Source organism: Heterodontus francisci, chromosome 11 (genome assembly GCF_036365525.1).
Source record: "Heterodontus francisci isolate sHetFra1 chromosome 11, sHetFra1.hap1, whole genome shotgun sequence".
Classification (NCBI taxonomy): domain Eukaryota; kingdom Metazoa; phylum Chordata; class Chondrichthyes; order Heterodontiformes; family Heterodontidae; genus Heterodontus; species Heterodontus francisci.
This window is the reverse complement of record NC_090381.1, coordinates 89,059,913-89,070,476: the sequence shown is the minus strand read 5'-3', so window position 1 is coordinate 89,070,476 and position 10,564 is coordinate 89,059,913.

The window sequence follows — 10,564 nt, the reverse complement described above, 5'->3', positions numbered from 1 at the left end:
CTAGGGGACATAGGTTGAAGGTGAGAAGGGCAAAGTTTAGAGGGGATGTGCGAGGCAAGTTCTTTACACAGAGGGTGGTGAGTGCCTGGAACTTGCTGCCGGGGGAGGTGGTGGAAACGGGTAAGATAGCGACGTTTAAGAGGCATCTTGACAAATACATGAATAGAATGGGAATAGAAGGATACGGTCCCCGGAAGTGCAGAAGGTTTTAGTTTAGGCAGGCATTAAGATCGGCACAGGCTTGGAGGGCCGAATGGCCTGTTCCTGTGCTGTACTGTTCTTTGTTCTTTGTTCTTTGTTCCTTTGTCGCCTTACCCAAGATGTGATGGACTAAACTGACAGCTTAGTAAATTATGATTTTAAAGCATTATGTTTTTTTCACATTTCACAAGTAAATCCAGGAATCCACCACTAGCAGAACAATGCCTTCATTTTCCATCAAAAGGAATGAGAGAGTTAGCAAGGGCTCAAATGTCTTGAATATATACAAGGTCACACCCAAAGTCGATAGAATGAGTGCACAGGTTTCACAAACAGTATAATTAAGGCTTTCAGTTGTATTACTTCCATTCTTTTCTGAATGGATTAACCTTGCATTATACTAATGTTAGTCACTGTATCTTACAATTTAGCAACCCTCCCCACCAATGATTAAAGTTAAAATTACACAACATATCCAATCCACAAGAATGTCAACTAGGCTGTTGATGAAAATTGATTGTTTTTTTAACAAATCTATTTTCATAGGTTACCTAAATTTTCATTTACTCAAATGATGGCAACTTATTTTACTGATAAACTATTGAAGAATCTTGGAATCTCAAATGTGACAAAGCCATAAAGTTAGTACCTAATTCAGTGCCCAAACCAGACAGCAATTATAACATTGACCTTGAAGGCCATAAATTACACTATCAAGTATTTCAAAGTTCAAGTCAGTCATTTACAGCACAGGAGACCATTCAGCCCATCGAGTCCATGCCTGCTCTCCACGGAGCTATGCAGTCAATCCCACTCCCCGCTCGATCTTTGTAGCCCTGCAAGTCTACTTCTCTCAAGTGCCCATCCAACTTCCTCTTGACATCATTGATTGTCTCCACTTCCATCACCCTTGTGGGAGCGAGTTTACAGAATCACAGAATTGTCACAGCAAAGAAGGAGACCTTTCGGCCCATCGTGTCTGCACCGGCTGTCTGAGTAAACAATTTATTTACTGCCATTCCCCCGCCTTCTCCCCATAACCCTGTACATTCTTCCTTTTCAGGTAACTATCTAATTCTCTTCCTGCCTCCACCGCACTCTCTGGCAGTTCTATCCCGATCCTAACCACTCGCTGCGTGAAAATGTTTTCCTCATGTCACCGTTGCTTCTTTTGCCAATTACCTTCAATTTGTGTCCTCTCGTCCTTGATCCTTTCACAAGTGGGAACAGTTTCTCCATATCTATACTGTCTAGACCCCTCATGATTTTGAATACCTCTATTAAATCTCCTCTCAGCCTTCTCTTCTCCAGGAAAACAGTCCTAACTTGTCCAATCTATCTTCATGAATGAAGTTCCTCATCCCTGGAACCATTCTCGTGAATCTTTTCTGCACTTTCTCCAATGCCTTAACATCTTTCCTTGCATGTGGCGCCCAGAACTGGACGCAGTACTCCAGATGAGGCCAAACTGGTGTCTTATATAAGTTCAACATAACCTTCTTGCTCTTGTACTCTATGTCCCTATTAATAAGGCCTAGAATATTGTATGCTTTATTGACTGCTCTCTCAACCTGTCCTGCCACCTTCAATGACTTATGCACATATAGACCCAGGTCCCTCTGTTCCTGCACCCACTTTAAATTTGTATCCTTTATTTTATATTGTCTCTCCATGTTCTTCCTACCAAAATGCATCACTTCTCATTTCTCCGCATTGAACTTCACCTGCCACTTCTCCGCCCATTCCACCAGCTTGTCCATGTCCTTTTGGAGTTCTACACTATCCTCCTCACAGTTCACAATGCTTCCAAGTTTCGTATCATCCGCAAATTTTGAAACTGTGCCCTGTACACCAAGGTCTAAGTCATTATCAGGAAGAGCAAGGATCCCAACACTGACCCCTAGGGAATTCCACTACATACCTTCCTCTAGCCTGAAAAACATCAATTAACCACTACTCTCTGTTTCCTGTAACTCAGCCAATTTCGTATCCATGTTGCTGCTGTCCCTTTTTTTCCATGAGCTATAATTTTGCTCACAAGTCTGTTGTGTGGCACTGTAATAAATGTCTTTTGGAAGTTCATGTACACCACATCAACAGCATTGCCCTCATCAACCCTCTCAGTTATCCCTTCAAAAAAAACTCCGGCAAGTTAGTTAAACATGATTTTCCGTTAACAAATCCGTGTTGGCTTTCCTTAATTAATCCGCATTTGTCCATGTGGCTATGAATTTTGTCCCAAATTGTTATTTCTAGAAGTTTCCCCACCACCGAAGTTAAACTGACTGGCCTGTAGTTGCTGAGCTTAGCTTTTCCTCCTTTTTTGAACAAGAGTGTAACCTTTGCAATTCTCCAGTCCTCTGGCACCACCCCTGAGTCTAAGACTGGAAAATTATGGCCAATGCCTCCACAATTACCACTCTCACTTCCCTCAGTATCCTTGGATGCATCTCATCTGGTTCTGGTGTTTTATCAACTTTATGTATAGATAGCCTATCTAATACCTCCTCCTTATCAATTTTAAATCCTTCTAGTGTTTTAATTACCTCCTCTTTCACCGTGGCCTGGGTAGCATCTTCTTCCTTGGTAAAGACAGATGCAAAGTATTCATTTAATACCTCAGCTGTTCCACCTGTCTCCATGCATAAATCCCCCTTTGGTCCCTAATCAACCCTACTCCACATTTTATGATCCTTTTACTAATTATATTCCTGTAGAAGATTTTGGGATTCCTTTTTATGTTGGCTACCAGTCTCTTTTCATACTCTGTCTGTGCTTCTCTTATTTGCTTTTACACTTCCCCTATGCACCTTCTATATTCACCCTAGTTCAGATTCACTCAAAGTACACCCTAATCCAAATGGTTCTCCATTGTATTATCTGCCCGACATCTGTCATAAGCACACTTTTTCTTCTTCATCTTCATCTCTATCTCTTTTGCCATCCAGGGAGCTCTGGATTTGTTTGCCCTACCTTTCCCCTTCGAGGGAATATACCTTGACTGTGCCTGAACTATCTCTGCGTTGAAGGTAGCCCATTGTTCCAGGTCATCAGCAATTTAGTGATGCTCATGGATTTCAATACTTGAGAATTTAATGATCGGTCTGGCCTGTCTAGGGTGGCCACAGACAGCTCAAGAATACCGGACACGCCCCTGACAACTGTGTATCTTTTTTATTTGTTTCATGGGATGTGGGCATCACTGGCAAGGCGAGCATTTGTTGCCCATCCCTAATTGCACTTGAGAATGTGGTGGTGAGCTGCCTTCTTGAACCACTGCAGTCCATCTGGTGCAGGTACATCCAGAGTGCTGTTAAGGAAGGAGTTCCAGGATTTTGATCCAGCGACAGTGAAGGAAAGGCAATATATTTATATTTCCAAGTCAGGATGTTATGTGGATTGGAGGGGAACTTGCAGATGGTGGTGTTCCCATGCGTCTGCTGCCCTTGTCCTTCTAGGTAGAAGAGGTTGTGGGTTTGGAAGGTGCTGTTGAAAGAGGTGTGGTGCTGCAGTGCATTTTGTATACAGTACACACTGCTGCCACTGTGTGCCGATGGTGGAAGGAGTGAATGTTTAAGATGGTGGATGGGGTGCTGATCAAGCGGGCTGCTTTGTCCTGGATGGTGTTAAGCTTCCTGAGTGTTGTTGGAGCAGCACTCATCCAGACAAATGGAGAGTATTCCATCACACTCCTGACTTATGCCTTGTAGATGATGTCTCCCAGGACATAGCCCCTTTAAGATCGAGAGGCTGACTCTTTACTCTGCCCCCTCTGACGTAAACTAGGGCAGGAACTGTGCCGGGGTCAGATTTGGGGACAAGGCGAAGCTTCTCTTGGGCTTGGAGCAGGATGCTGGCAGTGGCAGCATGGGGACTGAACCTGAGCCCGGGGATGGGCCAGGGCCAGGGCCTGTACAGGTCGGGGGTTCATCAGTCACGGTGGAAATAATACACATTGGGCTCATCAGCTTCGGGGGGAAATCACACACTCCAACGAAGATAAACAATTATGGTTCTTAGAGGCGTTTCATAATAAAAAAAATACCAGACATAAAGGCAACCGATACCAGATGGGACAGACCAGCTGAAAACCAGACAAATGGCCACCCTACCTGTGTCTCTTTTTTTTATTCATTCATGGGATGTGGGTGCCACTGGCAAGGCCAGCATTTAGAGCTCATCCTGAATTGCTTTTGAGAAGATAGTGGTGACAACTGAGTGGCTGACTAGACCATTTCAGAGGGCAGTTACCATCAACCACATTAGATTAGATTAGAGATACAGCACTGAAACAGGCCCTTTGGCCCACCGAGTCAGTGCCGACCATCAACCACCCATTTATACTAATCCTACACTAATCCCACATTCCTACCAAACATCCCCACCTGTCCCTATATTTCCCTACCACCTACCTATACTAGTGACAATTTATAATGGCCAATTTACCTATCAACCTGCAAGTCGTTTGGCTTGTGGGAGGAAACCGGAGCACCCGGAGAAAACCCACGCAGACACAGGGAGAACTTGCAAACTCCACACAGGCAATACCCAGAATCGAACCCGGGTCCCTGGAGCTGTGAGGCTGCAGTGCTAACCACTGTGCCACTGTGCCGCCCTACATTGTGGTAGATTAAAGGCCAGCTACCCGACCCGCACTCGACGGGACCCGACGACGTGTCGGGTGGGGTCGCACTTCCGGGTACGGCATTCAGGCTCGGGTCGGGCCGGGTCGGACATGCTCTATCACAGGTAAGTGGCACCACTGTTAATTTAATTTTTGGACTAGAAAGGTGGTTTTGTTAGTTATTTTAAGCTTGTGCAGATCAGCAACAAAGTGAAAAATGGAAGGTAAGTTAACTGATGGTCAGGTCGGACGCAGCCAAAAGTGGAAGGACTCGGGCCGGGTCGGGCTCGGGTCAGATGTGGTTCTGTCGGGCTCGAGTCAGGTTTTTTTTTGCAGCCCCAAGCAGGCCTTTACTGTAGATTTGGAGTCACGTGTTGGCCAGTCTGGGAAAGAACAGCAAATTTCCTGCTCTAAAGGACATAAGTGAACCAGATAGATTTTTACAATAATCAAGTAGTTAAATGGTCACTATTACTGATACTAGCTTTTTCCAGATTTATTAATTGAATTCGAATTCACAAACTGCTGAGGTGAAAGTTAAACACATCTCTGGATTAATAGTTCAGTAACATAAACACTATGCTACCCTACCCTGACAAAGACCCCTGAAAGTGACAGCTAAATGATAAATATGAACCTGAATTCGCTACGTTCTCTATTCTTGGCAGCCTTGTAGTGAATTATGGGCTTTAAATTCTCGTGCTGTGTATGGGTCTGAATCCCTTACAGTGTAAAGGTGAGTATATATCTTATTCTCAGGCAACATAGTGCTGGGGACTTGAAGCTTTGGCAATCTAGTTCTGCATCTCACTCAGTGTATACTTAGACTTCACAAATATCTCACTCTTTAGATCTCGTCTTCAAATAATTTTGTAACAACCATGAAGAACAAGCCAATTATTCACATGATGCTGTCCACATAAAAATTACAAAGAATGATTACAGCACAGAAGGCCATTTGGCCCACAGAACAAAGAGAACTGCAAAGCAAGTCTGAAGTCAAATATGTGACCACTGATCACAATGTTCTAATTTTGATGAATTAACTCTGTTTATTCAGAAATAGCCATTTTTGCAATTGATCAATTCACCTTCCAATTCTGCATGGAGCTATATTCACTTATGCATTATTTCTAAATGGCCTAACAAGCCACTCAGTTGTCAAGGGCAATTAGGGACAGGCAACAAGTGCTGGCCTTGCCAGTGACGCCCTCATCCCACAAAAGAATTTTTTAAAAAGCTGAACTCTGGCTTCTTTATGTAAATAAGGTCATACAAACAATCCATTTAATGAAACTGTCAGGATAATTGATTCAGGGTACATGCCCTGGCAAAGGGGCGGCACAGTGGCGCAGTGGTTAGCACCGCAGCCTCACAGCTCCAGGGACCCGGGTTCGATTCTGGGTACTGCCTGTGTGGAGTTTGCAAGTTCTCCCTGTGTCTGCGTGGGTTTTCCCCGGGTGCTCCGGTTTCCTCCCACAGCCAAAGACTTGCAGGTGATAGGTAAATTGGCCATTGTAAATTGCCCCTAGTGTAGGTAGGTGATAGGGAATAAGGGATTACTGTAGGGTTAGTATAAATGGGTGGTTGTTGGTCGGCACAGACTCGGTGGGCCGAAGGGCCTGTTTCAGTGCTGTATCTCTAAATAAATAAAAAAATAAATAACTAAATAAATTGTACATAAAATATAATCTGTTCATGCTGTTTCCTTTTTTATAAACTAATCTAGTTAAATTGTACTGTGCAATATTAGCATGTGAGCAGTTAACACATTTGTATGAAATTCCTTTGTCCACTATTTTAGCAGAGGAATTAACTTGTTTATTTTGAATGAGCTTCCTTTTAAATAGCAGACAAAATAACTTTGTATGAATGTGTTAGGTTTCATGTGCTAACATTACACCACATGATTCACCTCACAAATGTGTTGAATCCCATTCTGCCCTGCCCATCACACCCATTTGTATCTTGAAGTAATATGCATGTGGGTGCTCCACTGATCCTTCACAAAGTGAGCTCAAGATCTCAGAAAGTCCATCCAGAAAAGCAGCAGAGTCGATAAAAGATGTTTCCCCTTAGAAAGGGGGAAATAATTGGATGCTGAATTACTGTCGAGCATTGATGCAAATCTCCAAACAGCCAGCAAAGCAGAGACATAGACAGGGTCCTCAGAGCCAGCCTTTCATCTGGTTATCAAATAGAGTATACATTTTCAACTTGCTGTCTGGGCATAAAACTGGCATTGTGGAACGGTCACCTGCTATAGAAACAGTCCAATTTTCATTTTCGTTAACATTTTTAAAATCTAATTTGATCATTTGGGTTAGGGTGTACGTTGAATGAATCTGAATCTCACAACAGCAGGCAGCAGTGTGTTTCAACATGTGGAATTCTGAAGGCTCATACTCTAGGTTGGTGCTGAGAAGCCTTGTTTTTTTTTTGTGTCTGATTCGTCAGTACCACACTTCAGTTTTTAGCTTCCAGTCTGGAGTGTCTTAATGGCTGAGTCACTGGGAATTTAGTGGTGGATAGGGTCCAAGTTTTAAGCAGTCTAGTGATAGTGATAGCCTGGATTCTAGATTGTCAAGTAATAGATTGTTAGTCCAAATCCTATCAATTTACTGATGGGGATGTGTCAAGTTCCTTGTGTGCTACTCATGATGTAATGTGACTCTTGCTCGTCGAGTGGTGGGTGTGATTGGGACTCCTTGACAGTCTAGATATGAATCAATGTCTGCCACTCTATTGGTAGGTGTGAGTCTGTGTCCGATTCCCTGGCAATCTAGAAGAGTCTCGCCCTATTGAGTTGCATTCTTTTTCTACTGCAGATTCACAGTTTTTGGATTTGGTACCCTGAATCCAAAACTGAATTTACCGCAATGCCCGTGCTGAATATGCAGCGCTCCTTGCATCATCAGTCTAAGATTAAGAGCCATGTAGTGCGAAGGACAGAAAGTTTAGCAATACAAATCCTTCACAATAAACACAGAATTCGAATGATAAATATTCAGTATTACTTCTACTTGTCATTTGTGCAATACATTTAAAATACACACTGATGTGTTATATATTGTGCGCTGATTATTTTGAAACTATCCACTTGAATTCCTCCACGCTTGCCTTGTCCAAACAAACTGTACATTATCGACTTTACTCGCAGCCTCAGATTACAACTCTTCAGTTTGCCTGGAACTGAAAGACTTTTTTGTACTTGCCCAAATTGAAGATGCCGACTAAAATGCACACAGCCCATAGAGTGGAAGACTGCATGGTGCTTTCCGTGTTAAGAACGATCGAAGACTCTGCGACCACCTTGATTTCTTCAGCTCCCTTTATACCTTTCGGCGGGGTCCCAGTTCGTTCCGTCAAGTTAATGATTGTAAGAAGCGGCAACCGCTGAGGTTAAGAATCGGACTTTACCCAAGTTATATTGCCAGTTGCAAAATGTCCTTCAGAGGTTTTACTTCATTTATCGTTCCAGGAAAAATTGTGCAATTTTGTTTTTAATCTCCGTAATCCTCCGAACCTGACGATATCGCCCAAGCGCTATTTCAAGACCAAACTGCGTATAAAATGAGGACGCTCAGCTCAACATATCTGAGCACAGTGATCATAACGCGTCTTTCAGATCCTGATACACTGCAGACTTTGTGTTTCCAGATTTTTTTTTAAAGGGGTATGACCTAGTGCAATTTTTGCTGTGTATATAAGAAAAAGTATTCCTAAAGTAGAAAAAAATACAATTCTTGCTGGGTGAGCTAAAATTGTATTATAATAGAAATAATTCATAAACTGTAGAATGAGGAAAATAGTGATTGTTTAAAAGCATTGTAGAAAGAGGCATTATTTAATGAGTATTTGCAAACTTTTACTGAAATATCAAATGCAAGTTTTAGGAAGTGAAAGGCACCATGCCTCATAAAACAATGTTGGCAAACATCATTGCTTTACTTATGTTTAACGTTATCATGATGAAAGTGCAGGCCTGACTCTTTCTGGTTTCTATCCTTTCCCGAACAAGAAATAGTTTTCCTAATACTTCTTCATGCAGACAAATGATTTTCCATTTTTTCTGGGGGAGGGTCCTTGCCGCAAATACCTTATACGCTCCCATGGACAAGCTGCAAGTATGACACACTTCCAGGGACTATCTGCAAATACTGGTACACTCCCGGGAGCTCTCGTTCAATACAGTGACAGCTGCCTAATGGAAAACTGCGTTCAGAGAAAAAGTGTTTTTAATCAGTATAGGCAATAAAAATTTTCAAAATGGAGCTAGGAAACAGGACCAGGTCTGGTTATTTTTGGTCTGAAACCTGCATCCTGTGAGAAGCTGATTAAGATTGCAATTTTCGCATGGGAAAGCCTTATTTGATATGGAGAGGGAATTCCTGTCCTCTTCGAGCCAGTGGGATTGAAAATAGCAGTGGGTCAGATCAAGTGTGGGGCTCCTATAGACTTCCATAGTAGCCATCACTGAGGCTGCTGGTTGTCCTGAGGGAGAGGTTTGCCTTCCACAGCACCAAAGGGAAGTGCGAAGTCACAGGGAAGCTGGAGGGCTGGCACTAGAGGCAGGACAAACTCTTAATCGATGCCCACCTGGATCTAACGCTGGAGGCCATGAGGGAGATGGTCTTGAGGGAGGAGGCCACCTCATTGTGCAGCAGGGGCACCTCTCTGTTCAGTGTTATCCCCCTCTATCTCTTACCTCCTGCTCCTCCTCCGATGGGCCATCTTCTTCCAGATCCTCACTGTCCTCAAGCTCCACACCTCTCTGGAGCATCATGTTATGGAGAGCAGAGCAAGCCGCCACAATGACCGAAACACTTGCAGGAGGGTATTAGAGGGTGCTACCCGACTAATCCAGGCACCAGAATCCCGATGGCCTGAGCGGGTGGCATTGTTTTTATTCAGCTCTGTGCCTTTGTCTGGGGCTCCTGTAGAGGGGTCAGTAGCCACCTGTTCAAGGGATTTCCCTTATCCCCTTGGAGTCAGCAATGCACTTTGGGGGATGGAGTGAAGGACCAAGGCAGCCTGGACTGGTGGATGATGAAGGAGTCATGGCAGCTGCCAGGAAAGCGAGTGCACGCATAGACGAAGCTCTTGTTGTGGTTGGGACCAGTTGGACATTGAGGGAGTGGAAGCCCTTCTTGTTGATGGATCTCACTGGCCTGTCGTTGGGTGCCTTGATGGCCACATGGGCACGTGAAGATGCCCTGCACCTGAGGGAATCCAGTGATGGAGTCTGAACCCAATGCCCTCTGTGCCAGCACAGGCCCATCTGTGTCAAAGTGGGTGTAGTCCCTCCCCTCCTGAAAGGGGCATCCGTAACCTGCCAGATGGCCTAATGAGATGCCAACTTTGAGATGCCGCCTAGGTCCACAGCTGATCCCTAGAATGACCTAGAATAGAGGTTCAGGGTGACTGTAACCTTGATGGCTGCAGGTAGGGGACTACCATGGGGGCTGTGAGGTCTCAGGTCATTGTGGATCAGAACACACAGGACTGAGATCATCTGCCTGGATAGGCACATGCCTCCTAGGGCACTGGCACTCTGCCATTTGCAGATAGCTGACTCTTGAGCTGTGCACCCGATGTCTTGGTTCGGGCCTTCCTCCCCTTGCAGCTGCCGCCCCCACCACCATTGACCTCCTCTGGTCTCCAGGTGTCCAGGAGATTGCATCTGCTGAAGGTCATCCTGGCTGCTCTGTGCAACAGTAGAGGAGCCTGTTCCCATCA